This window comes from Malania oleifera, chromosome 1 (genome assembly GCF_029873635.1).
Source record: "Malania oleifera isolate guangnan ecotype guangnan chromosome 1, ASM2987363v1, whole genome shotgun sequence".
Taxonomy (NCBI): Eukaryota; Viridiplantae; Streptophyta; class Magnoliopsida; order Santalales; family Ximeniaceae; genus Malania; species Malania oleifera.
The window spans coordinates 96,193,019-96,217,855 of NC_080417.1; the positions used below are offsets into that span (position 1 = coordinate 96,193,019).

Here is a 24,837-nt window from a genome sequence, read left to right on the forward strand (position 1 = left end):
CACTATGTATTGGATAGTTAGGCAGACTTAAAGAGAGAGCTCAAAGCCCCATTCTTTCCTAAGAATGTTGAGTACAATGCTAGGAAAAAGTTGAGAGACCTCAAGCATACTGGGGCAATTAGGGAATACGTGAAACAATTTTCTGTAAGAACTTAAAGAGTATTTTTTTTAATTGATGAAAACCATCATTATGCCAAAATCAGTCATGTCAAATCATTAAGAACATTAAACTGAAAGCAAAAGTGTACTTGAATCCATAGTGTTCCAAGATGTGTCGAGTCCTGCGGATGGTCTTCCAGATCAACACGTAATGTCCAAAGAATTCCTTCCGTGTTCTTTGTATTCTCTTTTGGCGATGGGATGACAAAAGAGAAATTATAGAACCGTCTGTGTGATCCATGGACCATAACCACTATATATATAACTGTTGGTCATATATGTGTATTTCCGTTTTTGCTCATCATAATAAACGGAAATAACCATTAAAGTATCTACACATTAAAGGTCCACAACTGTTTCGGATACATTAAAACCTATTATAATTCAAAATAACCGATCACTTTTAAATAGAGTCTTTCCTTATTAGATAGTCCACAACACATAATTGTTTCACATATATGCCCATAATTGAATTTTGATCCAACAATCTCTCACCTCGTAATTATGTATTACAAAGAATAACCAAATGAGCTCAACTTTGCTATTATACCAAAATGTATCTATAACCAATCCGGTCCATCAATTATACTAACAAAGGATCAAAGCAGTCTTTGTTACAATATTCGTAACTCGACCCATCAATAGTCACATATGCGAGTACAACTGAATGACATGGATTATGATGTGAATGTGTAGCATGGAAAGTTCATGCAATGTGATCTTAACATGCCTATTTCCAATTGGTCCACCTTAAACCTTAGTGAGATCAAACCATAACATAAATTGGAATGTGAAAACCAAACTTTATTTCTACAGAAAATAACCTCAAAATAATCCATAAACTAGAATAACTAAAAAAAAAACATGTCTATATCGAGAAAAAAAAAAGAATAAAGAAAAAACATCCATAAATTACAAACTCCCACTAAAACTAAACATTATCTAGAAATATGACACTCATCTGAGTAGTGTGCTCATGAAACTGTCTAGCTGGCAATCCCTTAGTAAGCGGATCCGAAACCATAGAGTTTGTACCAATGTTCTCTACAAACAACTGACCACTCTGAACTCCTTCTTTAACAACTAGGAACTTGATGTCTATATGTTTCGATTTTGTCGAGTTCATGTTGTTGTTGGAATATAAAACTACATATTTCTTGCCACAAAATAACTTAAGAGGTCTATCAATACTATCCACTATGCGTAGCCTTGTGACAAAATTCTGCATCTATACTTCGTGATTAGACGCCTCATAACACGCTATATACTCTGCTGCCATGGTGGAAGAGGCTATAAGAGACTGTTTAGCACTCTTCCAAGAGATGGCACCTCCAACAAGCAGAAAAATATAGCCCAATGTAGATTTCATACTATCTCGGCATCTCGCAAAATCAGAGTTAGTATACCCAATGATCTCAAGCTAATCTGACTTCCAATACATGAGCATGCATTCTTTTGTTCTCTGTAAGTACCACAAAACCTATTTAGCTGCTTTCCAATGGTCTGTTCCTGGATTACTTAAATACCTACCCAATATCCTAGTAACGTACGCAATATCCAGACGTGTACAAACCTGAGCATACATTAGACTACCTATAGCCGAAGCATAGGGAATCTTATGCATTTCCTTTACCTCAAAATCATTCTTAGGACACTAATTGAGACTAAATTCGTCTCCCTTAGCCACAGGGGTATCACCTGGTTTACAATCTTGCATGTCATATCTTTTAAGAACCTTTTTGATATAGCTCTTTTATGATGGTCCTAAAGTACCCCGAGAATGATCTTGATGTATTTGTATCCCTAACACAAAAGAGGCTTCACCAAGATCTTTCATCTCAAAATTCTTAACTAGAAATCTATTAGTTTCGTGCAATAAGCCTATATCGTTGCTGGCAAGCAAGATGTCATCAACATACAAAACTAGAAAAATATACTTGCTCCCACTGAACTTATGATATACACAGTCATCAAATGAATTCATTTCAAAACCAAACGAGATAATTACCTGATGAAACTCAATATACCATTTTTGAGATGCCTATTCGAGGCCATAGATGGATTTCTTTAGTTTGCAAATCATATTCTTTAAGTCTCCTGACACAAAGTTTTGAGGCTGCACCATATAGATTGTCTCATCAATGTTACCATTGAAAAACACTATCTTTACATCCATCTGACGTAACTTAAGATTGAAATGCTATTATAATCCTTAAAAAGTCTTTCGAAGAAACCGGAGAGAAAGTCTCTTTATAATCCTTGCCTTCTTTCTATCTAAAGCCCTTCGCAACAAGACGAGCCTTGTACCTTTCCACATTGCCTTTTGAATTCCTCTTGGTATTAAATATCCATTTACAACCAATGGGTTTCGTACCTTCTAGCAATAGGACGAGATCCCACACTTCATTGTCCTTCATGGACTTAATCTCTTCATTCATGACATTGAGTAATCCATTGTGTTGACACTCACTCACTTTATAAGGTCCTCCACACAAGTAGCACAAAATTTTACTCTTCCCCTTTCCATTGGGTGTGTTGATTCCTTGAGACAATGAAACTTCCTTTGAGGTTGATGATTTAGAGTCGACTTCCCTACTCTTGGGTTTGCCTTTCTTGAAAGACTTCCCACTGTTTCCCTCTCCGCCAAACTGTTTGGACGAAGCGGTATTATCACCAACGTAGTCTGTCAAGCGTTCTGCAGCAACTTGTGCAGTAAACTACTCTTGAACTTTTTGCCTATGAAATTCATTTTTTGCCCATGGTTTCATCCCCTTTAGAAAATAGAACAATTTGTCCATCTCCAACATATCCCAAATATCCAACATCAAAGAAAAAAATTGTTTCACATATTCCCTGATTGACCTCATATGCTTGAGATCTCTCAGCTTTCTCATTGCATTATACTCAACATTAACATGAAAGAATTGGGCTTTGAGCTCTCACCTTAAGTTTGCCCAACTATCAATTACACAGCTTCCATTTTCAATTTCTTTGTAATTGGTACGCCACCACAGTTTGGCGTCACTAATCAAGTACATGGTCACAGTATCCACCTTCACCTGTTATGAGGTCATCCTCACAACGTGAAAGTATTGCTCCACATCAAACAAAAAGTTCTCTAATTCCTTGGCATCACGAGCACTCCCATACTTCCTAGCTTTTAATACCTTGGTCTTACTAACTCCCGAAGTGTTGGAGTTCCCCACAGCAAGAACCATCAGATTCATCTTTGCATCTAGATCCACCATCTGAGATTGCAAAGTTTCCACTATATGGCGAAAGTCCTCTGACATCTCACCTAGCAAACTTGCTTGATGCTTTTGTGATACCATCACTTCATCAAAAAGTTCTCTCCTCTAGGCCACCTCTGCGGCCACAGTGTTGGTTGTTGCCTCAACCTGTGCTTCCAGCATGCTAATCCTCTCAGCATTATTTGGTGCCATGGTCACTTAGAAAAGCTTTCCAAATCCCACAATAAAGGTAACTAAATTCTCGTAGCAACTAAGCCTTGACTCTAATACCAAGTGTCACAGGCCAACTATTTTCACACCTTTACAAAGGTCCGTGCGGTGCTAGCTAGAGCATTCTTGCTTAACTAGCCAGACTATCGTTTACCAATATTCATCCACAAAACACTTTCATTAACATTCATTCAAATAGCAATGAAAAACCGTAATCAAATCATAAAAGTCCTAGCAAGCAATCAGTAAACATTAAAGGCAATGTAATTCATTAACAACACCTCCGTTGGCATTATGTGTTTAGCGAGGAAGGCAAGTAGGCTAAACAAGTTGACTATAGCTAGTGAGTTTTACAATGACTGATGAACACTCACCCTCCCTTAAAGAGATTTTTATATAATTATTATCCTGACACTAGTAAACATCAAAGTGACCGAGGAGTCATACTACCTTATTTGGCATATAAAGACACTACTAATAGAAAATAACCCTATACTAGTATTTACATGATGGAAACTCATCCCAAGCACATGAGACAAGTGGTCATAAGCAAGCATAATGCGCTGAACAAGCTTAACTCGTGATACTATACTACACCATCATATATCATCAATCACGTCCATCTTGCCTGCACTAGATGTCACTAATGCTATGCTTAAATAAAGTCTAACACCAAAATGTGTAAGTGATCTTAAATTTAAATTTGTATAATAATTTAAATAAAATATAATATAAAATCGTATTAAAATGTCTAAATCCATCAAAATCAAAATATAAGATCCTAAATTCATGCTCTCAAATATAACATAGAGAACTTTTCTCTCTAGTACGACCTTCTACCTTTTCTTAAAAAAAAATACATGAGTGGAGCCTTTGTAAAATGTTCTTTACAATATATATATATATATATAAGAGAGAGAGAGAGAGAGAGAGAGAAGTGAGCCTATAATCCACCCAACCCCCTCAATTGAGTAAATTATCCAAATTACCCAAATATAACATGGAAAAAAAAAACAAACAAACAAACAAACAAACAAATTGCCCACGAAATGCCATTATAGTTGTATTATTGATTGGCATTGATCATTTGAGAAGAGATCCCATTTGCTTATCAGTAGTTTTAAATGTAATTAAATAATGAAATCAACTTCAAACGTGTTCTAAACTTCAATTTCAAGGCAATGCATGTGAAAGAAGTTGAGCAGACAACTAGCTTCTTTCTTTTGTTTTGTTTTGTTCAGGGTTCATTGAGTGATTCATAAGAATCCCATTTGTTGGATAAATGCATTACGCTCAAACCACAGCATTCACTAATAACATTAGCTCAATTTCTCTGTAGATTCTACATGTGTACCTATGGGCAAGCACAACCAAATTATAGAAAAATGCTAGTGTTAATTATAAGATAACTTGATCTTCTAAATTCAAAAGCTAGCTTTGACCAACGCATGATTCAAAAAGAGAAAAATCAAATCAAATCAGGTTTGATCAGGCACTATAAAAAGATATAAATTAAGCTAGACACCAAGTGAAATCAATCTACAAGCATTTCATAATAGACAGTATCAAAAATCTCAAGAAATGGCACCATGTCGTGCTCGAGTGATTCTCCAAACAATACAACCGCACAGTTTCATTGTGAGGGCCAAAATTATTTTCGTTGGAGTTCAAGAACTAAACTACCCGCCACTCCAATCTACAAACATCTAACCACAGCTTTGTTTGTTTAATTTTCTATTTAAAGGCTCATCATGGAAACGATCTTTCAAGATACTCGGGTTCGTTTCCGTCCCTGGACTCCTGAATTTACCCTCCCTTTAGAGTTGTGGGGTCAACTTCAAGATGCATAGGATTAGTCACATGGACCGAAAAACGGACATGTGGATACCCGGTGCGTAATTCAAAAAAAAAAAAGATACAATTTAGACTTCTGCTGCGTGACAACTTGGAGCTTTGTCAATGCCCTCAAAAGCATTCACCCGACTAATGAGATTGACTTAAAACTGGCCAAAGAGAAGCATGTTCCATCTATCATACCAATTTCTAACACTTAAAATTAATTTGTCAGCCTGCTTGGAAAGATAAAAAGATTACAAGGAGAGAAGAAAAAAGACAAACCAAGAGTCAATTTGGATAAAGGATTTTGCTTGGTGAAAGGAAAAAAAAAGAAAAGGGAAATATAGGACAAACTCATTTTCCCTTATATTTTCCTTCTCTATTAAATACTATAAAAAAAATTTTGTTAATATGACCAAAAGTTATGAAAAATTAAATATTAATGATATGTAAAATCAAAATTTTGTCTATAGATTTAACATATTTTTTATTTTCTTTCTCACTTTCCTTAACAACCATACATGAAAATGTAAATTACTTGATATTTTTCTTTACTTTCTCTAATATTTTCTGAGTTCCAACGGACCAAAAGGAAACATTACAGGGAGAATGGCTACTCAAAATATGTTTCCCAAGAACTGGGACGGCCCAACAAATATATATGCTATGTTTGGGCCAACAAAGCTAAACCTAAGAGCCTATTTAGTTGTGAGAATCAGTTTTTATTTCTAATTCTAGATTTCCAGATAATAACAAAAGTTTCACCTTTTTCTAGTTTTCCAAGATTTATAGAGGAAATCAAGAAAACAATAAAAAGAACTTTTTATTTACCGTTTCTATATAAATTTGGAAAATATGATAAAATAAGGTAGCATTTTTTGTAATTATCTGTGAAAATGGAAAATAAAACTACTTTTTCGAGTTTTTTCTTTTTTTAATTTTAATTTATATTAAAATATTAAATAACGATTTTTTGAAACTTTATTTCCCACTTTGATGTGTCCTAAAACTCGTTGGATAATCCAACGATTTTTAAACAAAACTTGTTGGATCATCCAGCGAGTCTTAAAGTAGGAGGGCTGCCCTGCTAACGCGTGGCAGCCAAAACTCGTTGGATGGTTTAACGAGTTATAAACTATAGTTTGTTAAAAATTGCTACATTTAGTAGGGAGTTTTGCATGTTTTTTTCTCCACACAATTTCTCTCCTCCTCCGTCTCCTGTTTCTCTAGCTGGTGCACAGGAACCTCCTCCCTCTCCCTCTTGGTTCGGCTACTGTTCCTGGTGAGCCCATTGCCGGAAAGCCCCAAACGCCCCTCCCGCCAGCCCCACATCCTTTTAACTCCGACCTGCCCCGCTTCCATCACCACCGCCCCGCTTCTTTCCAAAGCTGTGTGAACATATGGAATGCCTTACCCCCCGCCCAACACCGCTTCCCCCCGGCCCCGCACCACACGACACCCCCCCCCCCCCCCCCCCGTGTCCTTCTTTTTTTGTGTTGGGCCGGATAATTTTATTCTCTCTGTTTATACCCAAAGAAAGCAGAGGCAACATAACAGAATATGAACTGTACAGCAAACCATTGTTTAAAACGACAGTAGAAAACTAGGGATGGTGAAATAAATGCACGAAGTCAAAATTAAAGCATTTTCGCATCAACCAAACAGTGAGAAACTCTTATTACATATTCAACAAAAAACGACGAAATCGCAACAAGATGTTATTGGCATTTGGATATTCCAGTGTGCAAAAATGAGGTTATCAAAAATTAGTTTTTAAAAACTTATCCTTGCTCAAAGATATCAAGTTGATTGCATTTGGTGGCATCAGATTGCACAAGGCAGTGCGAGTAATGATGGTATAGGAATTCCAAGTCCCGAGTCAAACAAATCCATAATGCAATGAGTGAAAAAACAAAGCAACATCAACCCTACTTGGTTACCCATTTAGCATGCAACATTAACAAAAATTTCAAGTGCCAATTGAAACATTGGATAAAAATAGTCATAAAGAAGCAAGAACAGATTTTTTTCTTTCTGAAGGCCCAAACTCTTCAATATAATTCCCAAACAGCCATGCATGCAAATCCAAAATGTCACCGTAAATAAAAGCTGCAAATGCGCAATTTCACAGCATGAAAATCAATTAAATCACTAACATTTTCAAAAATAAATAAATAAATAATACCAACCTTTTCTTCCCGGTACTCTTTCCGTTACTTTCTTCTTCATCATCTTCTTCTTCCTCCTCTTCATCTTCATCTCCCTCCATTGAACCATTACCTTCGCTTTCCTCTAACTTCACCTCCGCCTCTTGATTTTCCTCATCCTCTCATTCCCCCTTCATTATAGTCATCTTCCCCAGCCTTTTCCAATTGGCTCTAAAGGAATAAATCCACCTGCTCTCTAATAAACGCTTTTTTGGCGGATAAATCGACTCCAAAATCTTCTTCGATCTGGCGACAGACGGTGCCGGTGGTAGTTGTGTCGAGGTCGGAGGTCTAGAGAAATTCGCAAAGCCGACTGATGAGCTCCGAGTCCGATACCATTTTCAGGCAGGTTGGTGAAGCAGCGGCAGAGGTGGGTGTCGAGGAACAGAATGCAGCCGAGCAACGACAGGCTGTGGGGCCCGGCAGCAACGGCACCGTTTGAGTCTTCTTGGACTTCTTAGGGAGAAGCCAAAAGAGGGAGAGTAACGTGACAAAAATAAGTCTCATGCAAAACTCGCTGGATGGTCCAGTGTGTTTTCCTTAAAACTCGCTAGACCGTCCAACGAGATTGGCCCACCACATGTCAATCAGTGGCCACCCTCATTGTTTAAAACTCGTTGGACCATCCAATGAGTTTTGGAACGCATTAAAATAGGGAAAAAAAAAAAAGTTGCCATTGAACCGTTATTTAATATTTTATTTAAAAAATCAAAAATAGAAAAAAAAAAACTCCTACTTTTCCGCATGTTAGCAAGGCCTAGCATTTTCACCTACTGTTCACACAATAAATAACTTCTGAAACTAGTACAGATCATCAGCAACAGCTGCGACACTTACTGTATAACTAGAAGTCTATAATCAACACCTTAAATCTCGATCAACTGATACTAAAAATCAGCTACAAGCATAGGAAATATTGCTTTCAAATCAACAGCATCAAATGCATCAACCTAGTTCCAACCACCCATTTGTAGCATTTGGATGTATAATAAATACAACCAAGAGTGAAGAAATCATTACAGAATATATGACTACCAATGAATAAGTCTTACATTTTATGGTAGCAAGATGAGTTCAAAGCAAGATCCACAACAGTTGGTACCAGGAATTATTCTGCAATGACTAGTGCAAGTCCTCTTGCCATACAGTGTAGAAGCCTGTTAGCAATGAAAATAATACTATTAAAAAAATAAGGGCACGTGGATGCATGCATGCAGGAATCCAAGTAATGTATAATGTTGTTATGTATGTCTGTTGTCTGCATGTACACTAGTACACACAAGTGCTTCCATGTGCAATTATTCATCATAAAAGCAAGGTGAAAACACATTGGTTTATAGGACGGGCCTTGTATCCATCATAAAACCAAGGCAAAAACTCGGAAAGTTTGTCACTGGAAGAATAAAGCTGTTCACATTGTGTTCAACTCCTACAAAATATCCAAGCCAAACCACAATAATGTCTTTTTTCATCCTGTATTCATTTCTCTAATTCCTTACAAGAGGAAGACTCGACCATATAGATCATACAGGAGTAACAAAAAAGAAGAATAGTTGGGAATGAACAAAAGAAAACTAAGAGGCTGTTTGGTATTACTGTCAAAAATTAGAGAAACAAAAACCAGAAACAAAAATAAAAAAAAAAACCAGTAACCTATTTGGTTAACATTTATAAACTAATACAAATTAAAAACTTAATTAAAAAATACTCATTTTCATCTTTAAATCATTCAATATAATAAAAATATGATTATAATAATAAAATTACAAATAATACACTTTAAAAATTATTATAATAAAAATAAGATTTATTATAATTATTTTACTTATTCTACTTTCAAAATTTATTTCACCATAAAAAATTTGTTGGACGTGACAATTAAAAAATAGTAAAGTATTTTGTAATTGGCTTTATTGTTAATTTTTGAAATTTATGTATATTTTATTTTAATTATATTTAAATTCATATAATCATTTAATTTTGATTTTAAAATTAAAAGTGTATGAAAAACGAATAATTTAATCCAAAAAACTATTTCTGGATATTAAAATCTCTGGCAATAGGTTGCCAAAACAACTAAAAACCATAAAATATGATTTTCAATTTTTTGGCAAACAGCTGAAAACCGACAACAAAAACAAAAAACTGACAACATAAACAAATGCGTTTTTATAATATGTTTCTTTGCTGTGGAGAAACAGAAACAAAACAAAAAAAAAACAACTATACCAAACAGGTCCTAAATCTGTGCTTCATAGTACACAAACCAGTTATTTCAAATCCCATAAAAATCTAACACTCAAAACTAGTCATTGTATTGTCATTTGCCATAGAACTCTCATCTAATCTTCAAGGAACTAGAATGTATTCAAATAGATTGAAGAGAACGATTAGTGCAACTGCGAGGGAGGAGAAAGTCCAAGTGAACTCATCATATTGTCCAAATTGAGCAATAGAAGTTCAATTCTCTCTCTCTCTCTCTCTCTCTCTCTCAACCCAACCCAAAAACATAAAACCAATCCAGAACCACTATACCCTCAAGCTCACCACAAACAAAAGGAATAGATTTATCAAAAGATTTACAATCACCAAGCTTCACGCAAGTAGACTGTTAGAGCACAGCTTCTACAGCTTCAACACACAGAAACTTCTTCCTCTAAGATGACTCTAAGCCTCTAACCGCAGCTGATTTATTCCAAACCAGCACCATACTCAGTTCTCAAACCAAGGATGTCAGAGAGACGCTAGGGTAGGCCTGAAGTTTGTAACAGGGAATGCCAGAAAAGAGAACAAACTCAGCAGCTGGCATCATCCCCCGCCCACCGCACCCCAGCCCCTCCCCCGGAACCCCCAAATAAAACAAAAGCAAGACAAAAAGAATTTTTGAAAAAAAATAAAATTAACTCGGTAAAGAAATAATAGGGCAATGGTGGCCTAACAAGGCTTACAATTCTTATTTTGATGATAACAAATCACGAAAAGTTTGATATGGTTTGTTTCAACTGAAATTCTTTCAGGAAGAAGGCAAAGCTTAAAGATATTCCAAATCTCAAAAGGATGATAAAGCTTATGGTGAAAATGCTATACAAAAAGATCAAGAAAGAAAGATGATCAAAAGCTCAAAGATGATATATGATTACAGAAGAACAAGGACCTTCTTGAAGATTAAAAGAATAGAGTTTTAAGGATATCTTTATGTAAGTACTTCATGTAAACTTCAATATAAACTGAATTGAAGCTCTTTTAAACCAAAAGAAACTAAGAAAAATATTTAGAAATACTCTAAAATATGTTTTAAAATCAAAGTAAATAAAGTCTTAAAAGAAGAAAGGTTTTTTTAAATAAATAATGAAGAGCCAGGTGACTACCTACATATGGCAGGTGACTGCCCAATTTTTAAAAGAAATTTTTAAGGAGGTAGTAGGGTGCCAGGCAACTGCCTGAGCACAGCCAGGCATCTGGGTGGTCAAGTCAAGTAACTGCCTAGGTTGTGACAGGCGACTGCCAGTCTTTTGGATCGTTCAATTTCTTCTAAGGCAGGCGACTGCCACTCGACACAGGTTTTAAAATTCTCAACGGGAAGATTTTTTTTAAATGGATTTCTTAGGCACTACTCTTTTGAAAAACTTGAGGATTACTCAAAGTAAACTTGGTGGGCAAGGAATTACTTTTTAAACATCTATAAATAGCCCCAAACTTCAAAGATTTAAACACCAAGAAATTTTCCAGCAATCAAAGTTCTCTAAAAGCTCTCAATCTCTCTTGTGTTCATCCTACTTCAACTACTGAATTGCTGCTGATACAAATTTTAAAGTAGAGCCTTCAAAGTCTGAATCTTTCAATACTTGGAAGATATATTTGGTCATCTAAATTTAATTTGAGCTTCAATCTTTTTATATTGATTTACTTTGAAGTATATTTGTGCCGAATCTTGTACTAATCAACTCTACTGTGAGAGTGTCTCTTGTACACAAATCTTTCTTTATCTTGTTTCTTGTTTATAGACGATTCAAGGTTGTAGAATCGTTGGACCGAACGAGGGAATATCATTTGGAGAGGCAGGCTCTAGCCTAAAGAAAGGAGTGGTTGTAATCGGTATTGTTCCACCCGTCAACGGAACTGAACTAGTGAATCCTTTGGTGGTTTGCCAAAGGTGAGGACGTAGGCTGGGTATAAGTTGAACCTCGTAAAACCTTGTGTCTCTCTCTTCTTCCTTACTCTTTATTTTTCAGCAAAATTTACAACTTGCGTGAATGCTTTAAAATTGATAAATTCTGAGTGTATGGTTGTTAAATAGACTGGAAAATAATTCGTTTTGGCTTTATCAGCATTGATTGCGAAAACCGAAAGGGACTACGCTGGTTGATCATCCTAAACTTATTAAACTGAAAGTTTATTTAAAAATTGAACACTAGGAAGAAGTGTGATTGTGAAATAACACAGGGCTTATATAAATTCAGCGTGCTTTACACTTTGTTACAGGGCTATTGATACAAAGATCAAGATATTGTAACACAGGGCTTATATAAATTCAACGTGCTTTACACTTGTTACAGGGCTATTGATACAAAGCTCAAGATATTGATTACTTTGTTTTTGGTTGTGGTTGACTTGATTTAATTTTGTGATTGTGCTAAAGGTGTGCTTGTTGTTATAACACAAAAACATTAAAAAGAAAATTTTTTTTTTTTAACTCAATTCACTCTCCTCTTGGGAAGCTATCCTAATTTCAACAAAAGCTGTCCACAAAAAGATAATAAATCATAATCCAAACAAACAAAAGCCTGACTTCATCCCTCAAAGCACATTAAGAGGGATAAAATGCCCTGTAAATGTTTTGGAATGACAGCCCCACATTCTAGCTCACTAATAGGAATATGTCTCACTAGTAGGATGCCTACCACGGTACCACCCACCTATACTTCACTATTATAGAAAACGAAAATATGCCATCTCAAGAAGATGAGCTACCAATTGACATTTTTCTTAAAATATGAAAAGAGAACTATTTTTTAATAGAAAAAGAATTTATTAAGAAGAAATACAAGGAGCATAAGAAATCCTACACAAATATATACAAGAAAAAAGAAAAAAAAAAAAAACAAAAACAAAATGAGTCAAAACAGCACAGCCAACCAACCATGCTGTAGATCAAAAAACGAAACCCCTTTGGAACATCCAGCTGCAAAAACCCACAAGGAAGCCCAATGCTGAGTACTATACCAAAGCATAATTGAAGACACATACTTCCTGGTAAAAATACAAGCATTCCTCTCTAACAAATCCCCCCAAAACTAAAAAATTAAACACCTCCAAAGAGCCAAAGCATATTTACTGATGCAGGGGCAGCATGAAGGTTCTGCAGCCACAGACAAATTAGAAGAGACGAAGGGGGAGGGAGGAGAGAGGAGATACCAAGGGGCAAACTCACGTTCAATTTCAATTCAAATTCATTAATAACTACCTACATCATGGCTTTAACACACTATTTATAAGAAAGCCTAAACACATAAAATTACACACATACCCTTAAAACTACATGAGTTACAAACAAACACATACTTTACACAAATATTACAAACAAACCCCCAAAATACACATAACATTATACTAATTAAACTAAATACATAATAAACTACTAAAATTAAACCCAACAATCTCTTAACCCAAATCTTCTTAATTATTCTCCAACATGGCCCTTCCCAAGATCTTGCTTCTTGTCCTACATCAACTCTCGCCCAATTATAAAATTTCGACCTCGAATTTTGAAATGTTGGAGAATCAAAAGGGAGAAGCAAGCTTCGACTCTTTGAAATCCAGTGCTTGAATGAGACAAGAAGCCACGTTCCATTGGCAGCACCATAGACTTGAGTTGAGAATTAGCATCAATGAACATATCAGGGATGACAAACTCAACAACAAGAATGTTTGAAAGACTTTGGATGTCTTCACACATGCATTTCCTTGCTTGTAGTTTTTAAGTTGAGTAAATGTGACTGATTCTTTGTCTTGGTTAATTGGTAGAGCGGACTTCAAAACAATTTTCCTCCCATTGTAGTGGAAGACATGTATTCTCAAGCCCTTGAGTCACACCCAAATCATCCAACCAAGGAGAACCAAGGAGTACATGACTAATTTTTATAGGTAGGATCACACCAAACATTAGCCAAATATTCACCCATTTGGATGGGGACCAAACATCTTTCATAAACATGTACAATAGAGTTATCAACCAAGACAGTCATAACGCTCCAGGTGAGGTTCCAGATGAAGCTGCATTGAGTGACTCCATTTATGGAAACGACATTCATTGGACATCTTCTATCAATAATGATTTTTCAAACCTTTTCTCCGCATTTGAGAGCGGTGTTGAAAAGCTTGAAATTGCACCCAAGGTTTGGCAAATGGCATTCCTTTTTCCTATAATTTGTCAACATGTGGCTGAATTTATGCATATACATGCTGCAGCTATATATCACAAGCCCTTAACACAATTTTCCACAATCCTCACCGCCAATTTCTCAAAAACTATCTTTAATGCACCTTGATATTGATTGTCCTGCTGAAAAAAAAAAAAAAAAAACCTGATCTTTTATGTTGGCAGCAATAATTTCAGGGTTTCGTGCCAAATTATCACCCTTCTTCCACTATGCTGTGTCCAAAAGCAAAATATCTCCTTGCAGATCAAAATATCACAGAGAAAACCCAATATATCATGGCTGGAGCAAATTCTCACGAAATTGGAAGCTGGAAAAGACTCAGGCAGAATCCCACTTGCAGGTAGCCAGCGCGTGAGGCGCATGAGCCACCAGTGGCGATTTCCCAGCAATGAGTTTTGGGAAGAAGGGAGATCAAGGGATGGGGAGTATAGTGGTGTTGGTGGTGTGATGATAAAATCACAGGAGACTAGCGTTTTCAAAGTGCCAACGGCTGGAGATGTTTGGCCGGAGCGTGGAGTGTCCTCTGGTGATCGGACGGCAATGAAAATTTGAGGGTGAGGGTTTCGGGGGGTTCTGTTTTCAATGGGATGGGTCGTGTTGCAAGAAGGGGTCTGTGATGTGGATTTTTTAAAAACAGGACACAAGTGGAACTTCTGAAAAGTTCAGAAACTGCAGAATTGCTCTTCAGTTTTTTTTTATACAAAACTGAAATTCCAGAACCGAAAACCATAATTTTGAATCAGAGGGATAGGAGGGAGGAAGAAGCATGGAATGAAGAAGAGACCAGAGAAGAAGATAGAAGATGGGAGAAGGAGGCAAATGAAGGACAGAGAATGAAAATAGAAAAGAGAGAGTTTAGATCAGAAAACAAGAAAGGAAAGAAAACTGAAAGAACTAAGGGAATTATGGGGAAAGAAATAGAAGGGGAGCATGAGAAGAGAAACAGAGAAGAAAGAAGGCAGAAGGCTGCTGGGCAGCAGAGGATTAGGGACAGAACAGGAGATCAGAAAAGAGAAGAAATCAGAAATAGAGAGAATTGAGAGAATTAGGAGAGACAATTAGAATAAAAGAAAAGAGGGGGAGAAGAACAGGGCGGAAGATAAGAGAAAAGGGGACAATAGGGGGATTGAAAATTGAAATGGAAGAATGGAGATCAAAGTTGGGCTCCGATACCAAATGATGCAGGAGCAGCATCAAGGTTCTGCAGCCATGGACAAATTAGAAAAGAGGAAGGGGAAGCGAGGAGGGAGGAGATACCAGGGGAAAACTCACATTCAGTTTCAATTCAAATTCATAAATAACTGCCTACATCATGGCTTCCACACACTATTCATAAGAAATCCTAAACACATAAAATTACACACATACCCCTAAACTACATGAATTACTAACAAACCCATACTTCACAAATATTACAAACAAGCCCCCAAGATACACATAATATTGAAAAAGGGCAGCCAAGTGCATAGAGTTCCCGCATATGCGGGGTCCGGGGATGGGGCAGACCAAATTATACATAATATTATACTAATTAAACTAAATACATAATAAACTACTAATTAAGCCCAACAATCTCTTAACCCAATTCTTCTTAATTATTCTCCAACATGGCTCTTTGCAAGATCTTGTTTCTTGTGCTACATCATTTACCCCTTCCAAAACTATAAAAAAAAATAGATGGCCAACAAATCCTCCACAGACACTAGTCTCTCCAAATAAACCAAAAAGATTATTACATACCCTTGAAAAGGAGCAATAAAGGAATAGTTGAGAAGAAGATTTTGAATTTTGAAAAAAAAAAAAAAGGAAGAACATACATCCAGATATAAAGCCTTTCATTAAGACCGACCAACCAACCAAATAAAAGCCATAATCTTAGAAGGGAATTTAGCCTTCCAAATTGATAAATGAAGAAGGAAAGATGAGTTATATTTGGTTAAATACCCAAAGAAAGATTTACAAGAATGCTCCCCAAAAGAATCAGAACCAAGGAACAATAGTTTCTCCTTTTAAAAGAAGCCTACCAATCCAAAAAACTTAACAAGGAAGCAAACTCCAAAACCTCCCTATCATCAAGAGCTCTATGAAAATGGAAATCCCAATAGAAAGAAGCCCCATTAGAATTAAAGAATAAAGAAATAGATACATTGTGCAAAGAGGATGATCTAAACAAATGGGGAAAAGATGAGCAAAGCGAAGAACCCCCACCCAAATGTCTTCCCAAAAACAAACAAGACACCCATTTACAAAAACAAAAAAAATAAAATAAAATAAAAAATAAAAAATAAAAAAAAAATTGTATGAAGAATAAAAAGAGGATATAACAATGAAATACCCTTCCAAGGACTTTCACAAGAACATCTCAACCCCAAATTCACTCTAAATGACTTTGTACCAAAGGGAATACACCACAACCATTTACCCATTAAAGCAATGTTCTTAGACATCAACTTACCATGAAAAGGAAAACCATTAACATTTAACATCCACACAGTTAGCAATTAACATCCACAAACCCATGGAACCTTCCTTAGCCCTTACTAGAGGATCATTAGATTAACCAAATCCAAATTAATCCCAAATTAACAAGTTAAATTTTTGTTGGCGTAGGGCCCAAAAGAATCCATCTGTCTATAAAACGCTATACTCCTTCCAGTCAAGTCTCCAAAGGGGATCAAGAGAATCCACCCATGCCACAGCTACATTGTCTTGCACGGGCAATATTCCAAGGGATGACATGATCAAAATCAAGTCATTTATCAGGCATGCTCACTATAGCCAAACAACTAACTGATGTTTTCCATTGTCCTCCACACAACCACTGAAAAAAACATTTTGAACCATTTCTAACCTATTAACCAGTACCATAGATATCGATGAAAGGAAATAGATTGAGATATTTGCAAAGAAAAACTGAATGCAAGTAATGTCATCTCTAAGAAATTTACACCTTTTCCCAAATGTCAGGGCAAACTCAGCAGCCCATCTGCTGCAGGAAAAAACACTGCAAAATGAAAAGTTTACTATTTGTAGTGCTGCACCAACCTATGTTTTTGGGTTATCTAAGGGTATATGAGTCCTTTAGGAGTTATGATTTGTTATTGAAAGCGTGGTTGTCAAACTGGATTTAAAATGTTGATTTTGTGAATTGGTAACTCAAATAAACCATAGATGTGGAACAAATTATATAAGTTTATTGTATAGAACATGTACATTTCTAAAATATAAAATACATTAAAAACTAAACACATTTATCAGGGTCTTAAATTTCAATTTCGACTAAAATTTCAAGGCTACAAAAGTTCAAGAATTTTGATATCGATGCTATTTTCAATTTCAATTATAAAAAAAGAGCAAATGTGTGGTGAAGGATGGAATTTTTTATGAAATTTTAGAAATTATTAATAGATATAACAATGGAAGATTTAGAACTAAAATATTATAAACAAAATACATTAAGGACACATATGTGGTGTATAAGGTGCACCGATTGTAATATAAAATGGTACTAAAAAAAAGGCCTCCCCAAACCCAAGGCTCCCCACTTTGCGAGGGTAGGAGAAGGGTCGTCATAGTGTACGTAATCTTACCCCCACTTATATGCAGAGAAGCTATTTCTTTGGACTCGAACCCATAAACAAACTGTCACAAAGGAACAACCTTACTGTTAATTCAAGGTCCACCCTCAACAACGGTAATAAACATTTTCAATTAATACAAGTGAAATTTATTAATCAATTAAATCATTTATTATACAAATCCAGATAACTTCGACATAAATGATCAAATAAATTGTTGCAGCTAACATCTAAGTTCGATTTTTCATGTAATTCAAAAGTCTAAAAGCTATTCATATCCTTCTTGTAACGATCTTTAGTTTCAACAAGAAAAGAAGATAAAATTAAGACAGAAAATTAGAGTTGGATTTTAAATCTCAAATTTGACTTTCAAGGATATTTCATTCCATAGTTAATTTGACAAATTTTACTGCAATTTAGAGATTTTCATAAATTTCCGGTGTTCTAGATAAATTCCAAGGAATTTTTGTCAAATGAAAATTGAATGCCATTTTTATTTCGAGGTGTGGCTGAAAGCAGAAATTTTCCACATTTCAACAATTTCATAGAAATTTAGGACCATGACATTTATCAAAATCAAATAATGCCCCAATATGCATATATAGCATCTACATGGGAACAAATATATATATATATATATATATATATATATACTATTTATTAGGAAGTTAAGGTTTGTTATTGTTGTTATTGTTAATACTATATATATGGTTGTTGAAAAAGTAACCTTTGAAATGTCAAACTGCTAAAAAGTAGGAATATCTTAACACTTCTAACTTTAAAAAATATATATATTCTAAAGGGAAATCACACAAATGGAGACTTTAGAGAATTGCAAAACTCCAAAAGCTTAGGGAATCAGCAATTTTAAAACAGTACCAAAGAAAGGTAAAGTATAAAACTTTACTTATTTTGATTCTTAGGGCACTTGGAAAAGGTTTTAAGGATTTTTATTTTAAAAAATGGTAAATTCTTGGATTTTTAAATAGTTGGGTTTGATTGGAAACCAAATGTTTGATTGAATCATGAATTGTAATACTTGAATGAGAATCACAACATTCATGGTCAATTCTTACTTATTTCGATTTACTTATTTGACTTGAATCAATAAGTTATTGAATCAAATTGAATCGTATGACTTGAATCGAGAATCATGTGATTTTCAAATGTGATGAGTTTTAACCTTTTATGAGGCGAGGCATAAGTCTAAGGCGTTAAGAAAAATGCCTCATGGAAACTCTATTTTTTCTACAAATACAAACAAATTATTTATACATAAAATATATATATATATATTTATGAAAATATAAGGAAAATTACAAATAAATTTGAAAAACAAATCATAAATGATTTGTAAACTACTTTTTGGTCATTGTAAGCGTACAAACTTAAATTCATCCAAGTAAACCATGTTAAAAGAATCATAATATTACAAAGTCCAAATTGTGTCATGATACAATATGCCACTCGCAATTATTTTGAAAAGATTTAGATTCATGACTTTTTGAGATTACGTAAGATTGGGGAATTCCTTAATCCTTTAATATTATACATCTAATTAAAATTTTCTAAACTAGTTTACAAACAAAAGAAGACTAAAATTCAGAGACCCAAATGTTTAACCACCAACCAGAAAAACACAAAAGGCACACCTTTTATGCAAATGCAAAAGACAAATTGTATTATATGTTTGCTTTGGTATTCTAGACTCTGCCTGAAGGCATTTTAAACATGCCTCATCTTGAAGATGCCTTGAGGCAAATTTCATGGAAAAACAGAGAAAGGATTTCCATTGTTTACCTCTAAGAAACATAGGAGTCAATGGACAATCAAAGTATATCCTAGTCTCACTGTGCATCGAACTACATCACAGAGCCGAAGACAATCCTTGACTTTTGCCTCAAATAAGTTAAAAAAAGAATGCAAAAGTTGAGAAAGATTGAATTAAAGTCTGAGAGGGCCGCGTGACAACCTATGTGGCTTGAATGGAGACTTTAGAAAGCAACCATGAATGCCTGATGTGCCTCACAATCAAGGTCTTAAATTTCAATTTCAACTCAAATTTCGAAACTCCAAAAGTGCAGAAATTTTAACGAAAAATTTGATTTCAACGTCAATTTCGATTTCGATTTCAATTTGGAAAAATAATAGAAATCAATAGTAAAGCATGTAATTCTTTTATGAAGCTTTATAAATGATTGATAGACATTCTAATGTAAGTTTTAGGACTAATATATTACAAGTAAATACATCTATGCTATGTATAAGGTGGAGAAGTTGTAATATAATTTGTGCATCAAACATATTTGTATAGATGATTCATTGAGATTTTGATGGAAATTATGCAAGGCGGAAATCGATTGCCATTTCGATTTCAAGGGTCACAGAAACCGGAAATTTTGACGGAAAGTTCGACAATTTCGTTTAAATTTAAGACCATGCTCACAAATTTGTAACATAATGTATATTGAACATGTTTAGTGAATCAATTAATATAATTAAAATTCATAAATCATTTATTTATTATGCAAATAATAATAATTTAGACATGAATGGATAACTAAAATGTTGTTGTAGGTTTATTTTTTCATATTATTTCAAAAGCACTTGTAATATTCTTTTGTTTGGATTAAAAAAAATAAAATAATTTAAGAGAGAAATTTCACTTCACTCCTAATTCTCTCAATTGAATTCTGAGGAAATTTCATTGCACAGTTCAAATTTTGACAAGTTTCGCTAAAATTTCGAGATTTTGATAAATTTCAAATGATTCGTTGAGATTTGATGGAAATTATGCAAGAAGAAAATCGATTGCCATTTCAATTTTGAGGATCACAATTTTGACAATTTCGTGTAAATTTAAGACCATGCTCACAATAATAGTAGTTAGAATCTCACGTTCAGGATTCAATTCCTACAATTCGTGTCAATTCCATGTTTCTAATCGTACTAGCGAATCTAAAAACAACTGAATCGTTTCCGAATCTATGAATTCACCTTGTGAATCTATCAAGACGATCTAAATCTATTGTTTCACATGATTCTGGACCTATCATATCTTAACAAACCTAACTACTTTAAAATCCCAAAAACAGCATTTCTTTCTTTATTATTGCTTTTATTTTTACACAATTACCTTCCATTCCTTGTCTACGACAGCTTTGTGTCAAAAAAGGAGAAAAGGTCTTATACTGCCTTCACAAACCATTCTTCACTCTAAAAGGAGTAGTGTTCTGCCATTGAGAGAAGAAGGGGCATAACACTCACCCGCTAAGGTGGTACTCATGTTTCGTTTTGTTCTTAAGATTCAAAAATTAATTTTTTTAGTAGTTTGTCCAATAATTAGTTTTTTTTAGTAGTTTGTTCAATAATTATCATTTCTCAGATTATTTATTAAACACCAAGTTCAATATTTCTATTTTTCCTTGATTCCTTCCCTTAAAGAGCATAAAGTTCATTTTTATTAATATTTCCTAACCCATTCTCTTACTTCTTATCTGCTTATGAAAAGCATACAAGATTGAGCTGTCTTAAGGGAAATCCGAATGAAGCAAATATCATTTCAACAGATTGTGCACCATTTCGCTCTCCTCCCCTCTCTCTCTCTCTCTCATGCAGCCTTCCCCTCTTCTTCTTCCTCCTCACTTCTCTGTTCTGTCTTTCTAGTCTCGTTCTTCTCTAACTCTCCTCTGTTCTTTCCATTTCTGTTCTTATCTGTTCTCTCTGCTGTCAGCAGCCTATCTTCCTTCTCTTCTTCTCTGTCTTCTCCTCCTCTTTTTTATTCTCTCTCTCTCCCACATAATTTTCTCAATTCTTTCAGTAATTTCTAATTTCTGTTTCTGTTCTACATCAAATTGGTATCAGAGGAAACTTCCATTCACCCACAATCTTCCTCTGTAACTGATCCATCAAAATTCTAACTCCTAACGATCCCCATTCAATGATCATCCACAAATTCAAACCAAATCCACCAAAATAACTGCAATACACTTCCATTATCTACCTTCATTGTTTTGAACCAGATACTTCCAAAAATTTAGCAAATAAATCAAGGAAAATTCAAAAGTCAAAGCATTGTTCATAATCTGTAACTTCACCAGAACTTACGGTCATTGCCCCTGATTCAAACACCAATTTCCATCAAGAATTTTACAAAAACTCCTTCAGTATCAGAATCAGAACCCAACACCTCTCATGCAATATCACATTCACCTGACAAGTGGTGTTAGCCAACACACCACCTGAAGGTGCTCCAGCTGACCCCCTCCTGAAATATCAGATCTGCCAATATTCTCTAGACACACCCCGGCTGCCACTTGACTCCCAGCCCCTGATCTGCCGCCAGATGGAATTTCATTGCCAGAGGAGCCTTGCCAGCCCACATGCACGGGCAACCTGAGAGTGAGAAACAGCCAAAGTCCTCTCCTGCTTCCAGATTTGTGAAAAATTGTTTTCAACCACAATATTTTGGTTTTAATTAGTGCAAGTTACATGTTTGTGGGATAGTTTCAGCACCAACACTGTTCAAACTTCATTCACTGCATTTTGTAGGCTTTTATTCTGTGGAGACTTGAGAAATTGGGAAATTAGCTCGAGATATTGGACTGCAATAATGCAAATTTCAGAGTCTTGAAGATCTGCCAGCATTCAGATTGAGGCTTAGCTGTAGTATTTGAAGATTTACTGCAAAAATTAGTTTTCCTTCGTGAGATTTTGATGTTGGTTTGAATAATCCAGCTTTTATTGTTTGATACAAATGTTTGAAGGATAAAGTAAGCACTGTCAGCCCATAAAGTCAGGTTCTATTCTGAATCTTTTGAAATTAATGCAAGACGTCCATTATTGTTGATAAAAATTAGAGAATATACAGCTAGGAAGCCTTTTTAATATTTTGTAAGACTTGAGTTTGACAAGTGTTACATGGGCTTCTATGCTTTGTCTTGAATGTATTCCTTGTTTCAGAGGTAATCTTTCCAGAAAACAAGTCATACTCTGTGGCTGTTTTGCACTGACATTTGTTTTGAGACACCAGAAACAGTAAGGGCGAGATTTGCATCTCATAATCTTGTTGGTTATGCAGCTGAGTGGTGGGATATAATACAATACAACTGAAAAAAACAAGGTCAAGCTCAAATCTCCCTTTGGTTAAGAATGAAAGTTAGTTAGTATCTGAATTCTTCCCCAACAGTTATGATGAGATCATTTTCCATCTCAAGAGAAGAAAGACTTCTAATTTTTGCCAACATGATCCCCCAATCGCAAAATGGCCTATGAAGGATGAAACAGAAATTGTTGTTGTCATGGACTACACATGATCAAAAAAAAAGATGAAATTGCAAGTGAACTTGAATTATTATAACAGCCTATCAAATACGAAGCGTAAATTGTTGTTGTTATGGACTACAACTATGATCACAAAAATGAGGAAATTGCAAAGTGACCCAAATTCATGGTTGTCATGGATTATGAATGTGAAAATGAAAGCTCCATTGATTGTGCAGATGGTAGATCATGAAGCCATCCTTGAAGGGCAAAAAAATGCAATGGATCAAAACCTTCAAGTTGTAAGAGTGTCAGGAGCAGGCAAAATAATCCACTGTTAAAACTAAGAATTGAATTCAGCAAAAGTGCTTTTTAGAGGATGAAATTGTTGAATCTTGTGAGAAGCTTGTGACACAGACCCCAAGCCTCGAATCATCTTCCTAAGTGTGATATTTCTCCTATCTATCAACTTCATCAGAATTGGGAACCTTGAGGAGAATTGGAATAATTTGTTACTGATATTTGCATGTCAATTGAAAATGGACAATGAGAAATTACAAGTTGAATCGATCCATAGATACACATTACCTTACCTACTCTTGTTGCACTGTTGTAAAATTCGAGAATGAGTTTTCTCTAACCAGGTGAGTTTGATGGAGGATCACTTGCAAATTATTCTGTTTAAAGATTTAGAAAATCAAGGATTTTGTTTTCTTTTTTTTTTTTGATAATAAAACAAATTCATTAAAAAAATATAATTACAATGAAATGAGGATAAGAGATCCCCAAGAAAAAAACACAAATAAAACAAATTACACCAAAGCTGCCTTACAACACCTTGTTGAATATTGGACAGCAAAAGACTCCTAAATACCCCAAATGAATGAGCTGAAATAGAAGCAAGAAAAATAACTTTCTCCTAAAGCAATCTTGGAGAAGTTTTTTGATCTTTAAGAACTCTAGCATTCCTTTCCAGCCAAAGCAACTCCAAGATTGTAAAAACAGCAGTCCCAAAATATCCTCTCTCCCCCCTTCCAGAAACCCCAAAAGCTCACCTTCAAAAATCCTAAATTGTAGCTAGAGCCACCCAAACTCACCATAGTAAGAAAACTTCCACATGCATCTTGCTACCTTACAATTAATGAATAAATGATTAATTGTCTTTATCAACATGTGTGGACCGAGGTCCAATGCCTTGAATGGGATATGGCAACCCTAAAAATAACAGTGTGGGGGTTTCAATTGTGTTAAGAATTCTATGGAATCATCGCTAACCATTTTTCTTAGGGTGTGGTAAGCTCAACTAATTACTACCAATCGATTGGTCTCTAAGCTAGCCTAGGTCCAAGGAACCGAAAGTGGTCTACCTAATCAAAGCTAGGTTTGGAAGTACAATTATATGAGGGAAAGGTACTAGTACCCCCAACACACCCATCACAGGAATGACACCTACTGACCCAAGTGTACCAAGTTGACCTTATCGTCCTTTAGTTAGCCTTGATTACCTCTCATTTAGCATTGTTCCACCTTGCATTCCTCAAGAAATTTCAAAATGATATGCAAGGCTTCCCTCATCCCCAAGAAACCATTAGAGAACGTTATTGCTTCTCTCTAGAGCATCTGTCATCGGATTAATTAAATTATGGTTTTCTAAATTAATAGCCGCATGCACAAAAGAATAAACAAAACTAGGAAAGAAGCTCAAAACAAGAAAAGGATTAACAATTTGATTCAAAAAATAAACCGTATTAATAAGAACCCAGATCACACTTTATCACAAGAAGGAAATAAGATCATAGCTCATTTGTTGCACTTAAGAAGAATCATCTACCCTACATAACAAGCACAATCTTACCTTTTCAAAAGATTCAAGATTTCCTAAAATAATAAATAT

General features: G+C 35.1%; 1 protein-coding gene across 3 annotated transcripts in view; it reads right to left on the reverse strand.

Annotated features, from left to right (window-relative positions):
• Nucleotides 1–8,518: 8,518 nt before the first annotated feature.
• The window catches only part of LOC131146773 (uncharacterized), a 45,414-nt gene continuing 29,095 nt past the window's right edge, over nucleotides 8,519–24,837 (reverse strand). The window contains exons 2-3 of one of the 3 annotated variants that reach the window (XR_009134455.1): nucleotides 17,694–17,745; nucleotides 8,519–8,820 (exon numbers count right to left, since the gene is read on the reverse strand). The gene's annotated coding sequence lies outside the window, so the exon portion shown is untranslated. Of the gene's footprint in view, nucleotides 8,821–17,464; nucleotides 17,746–24,837 lie in introns of those variants that run through there. The other 2 variants (XM_058096555.1, XM_058096566.1) reach the window with 2 other exon arrangements.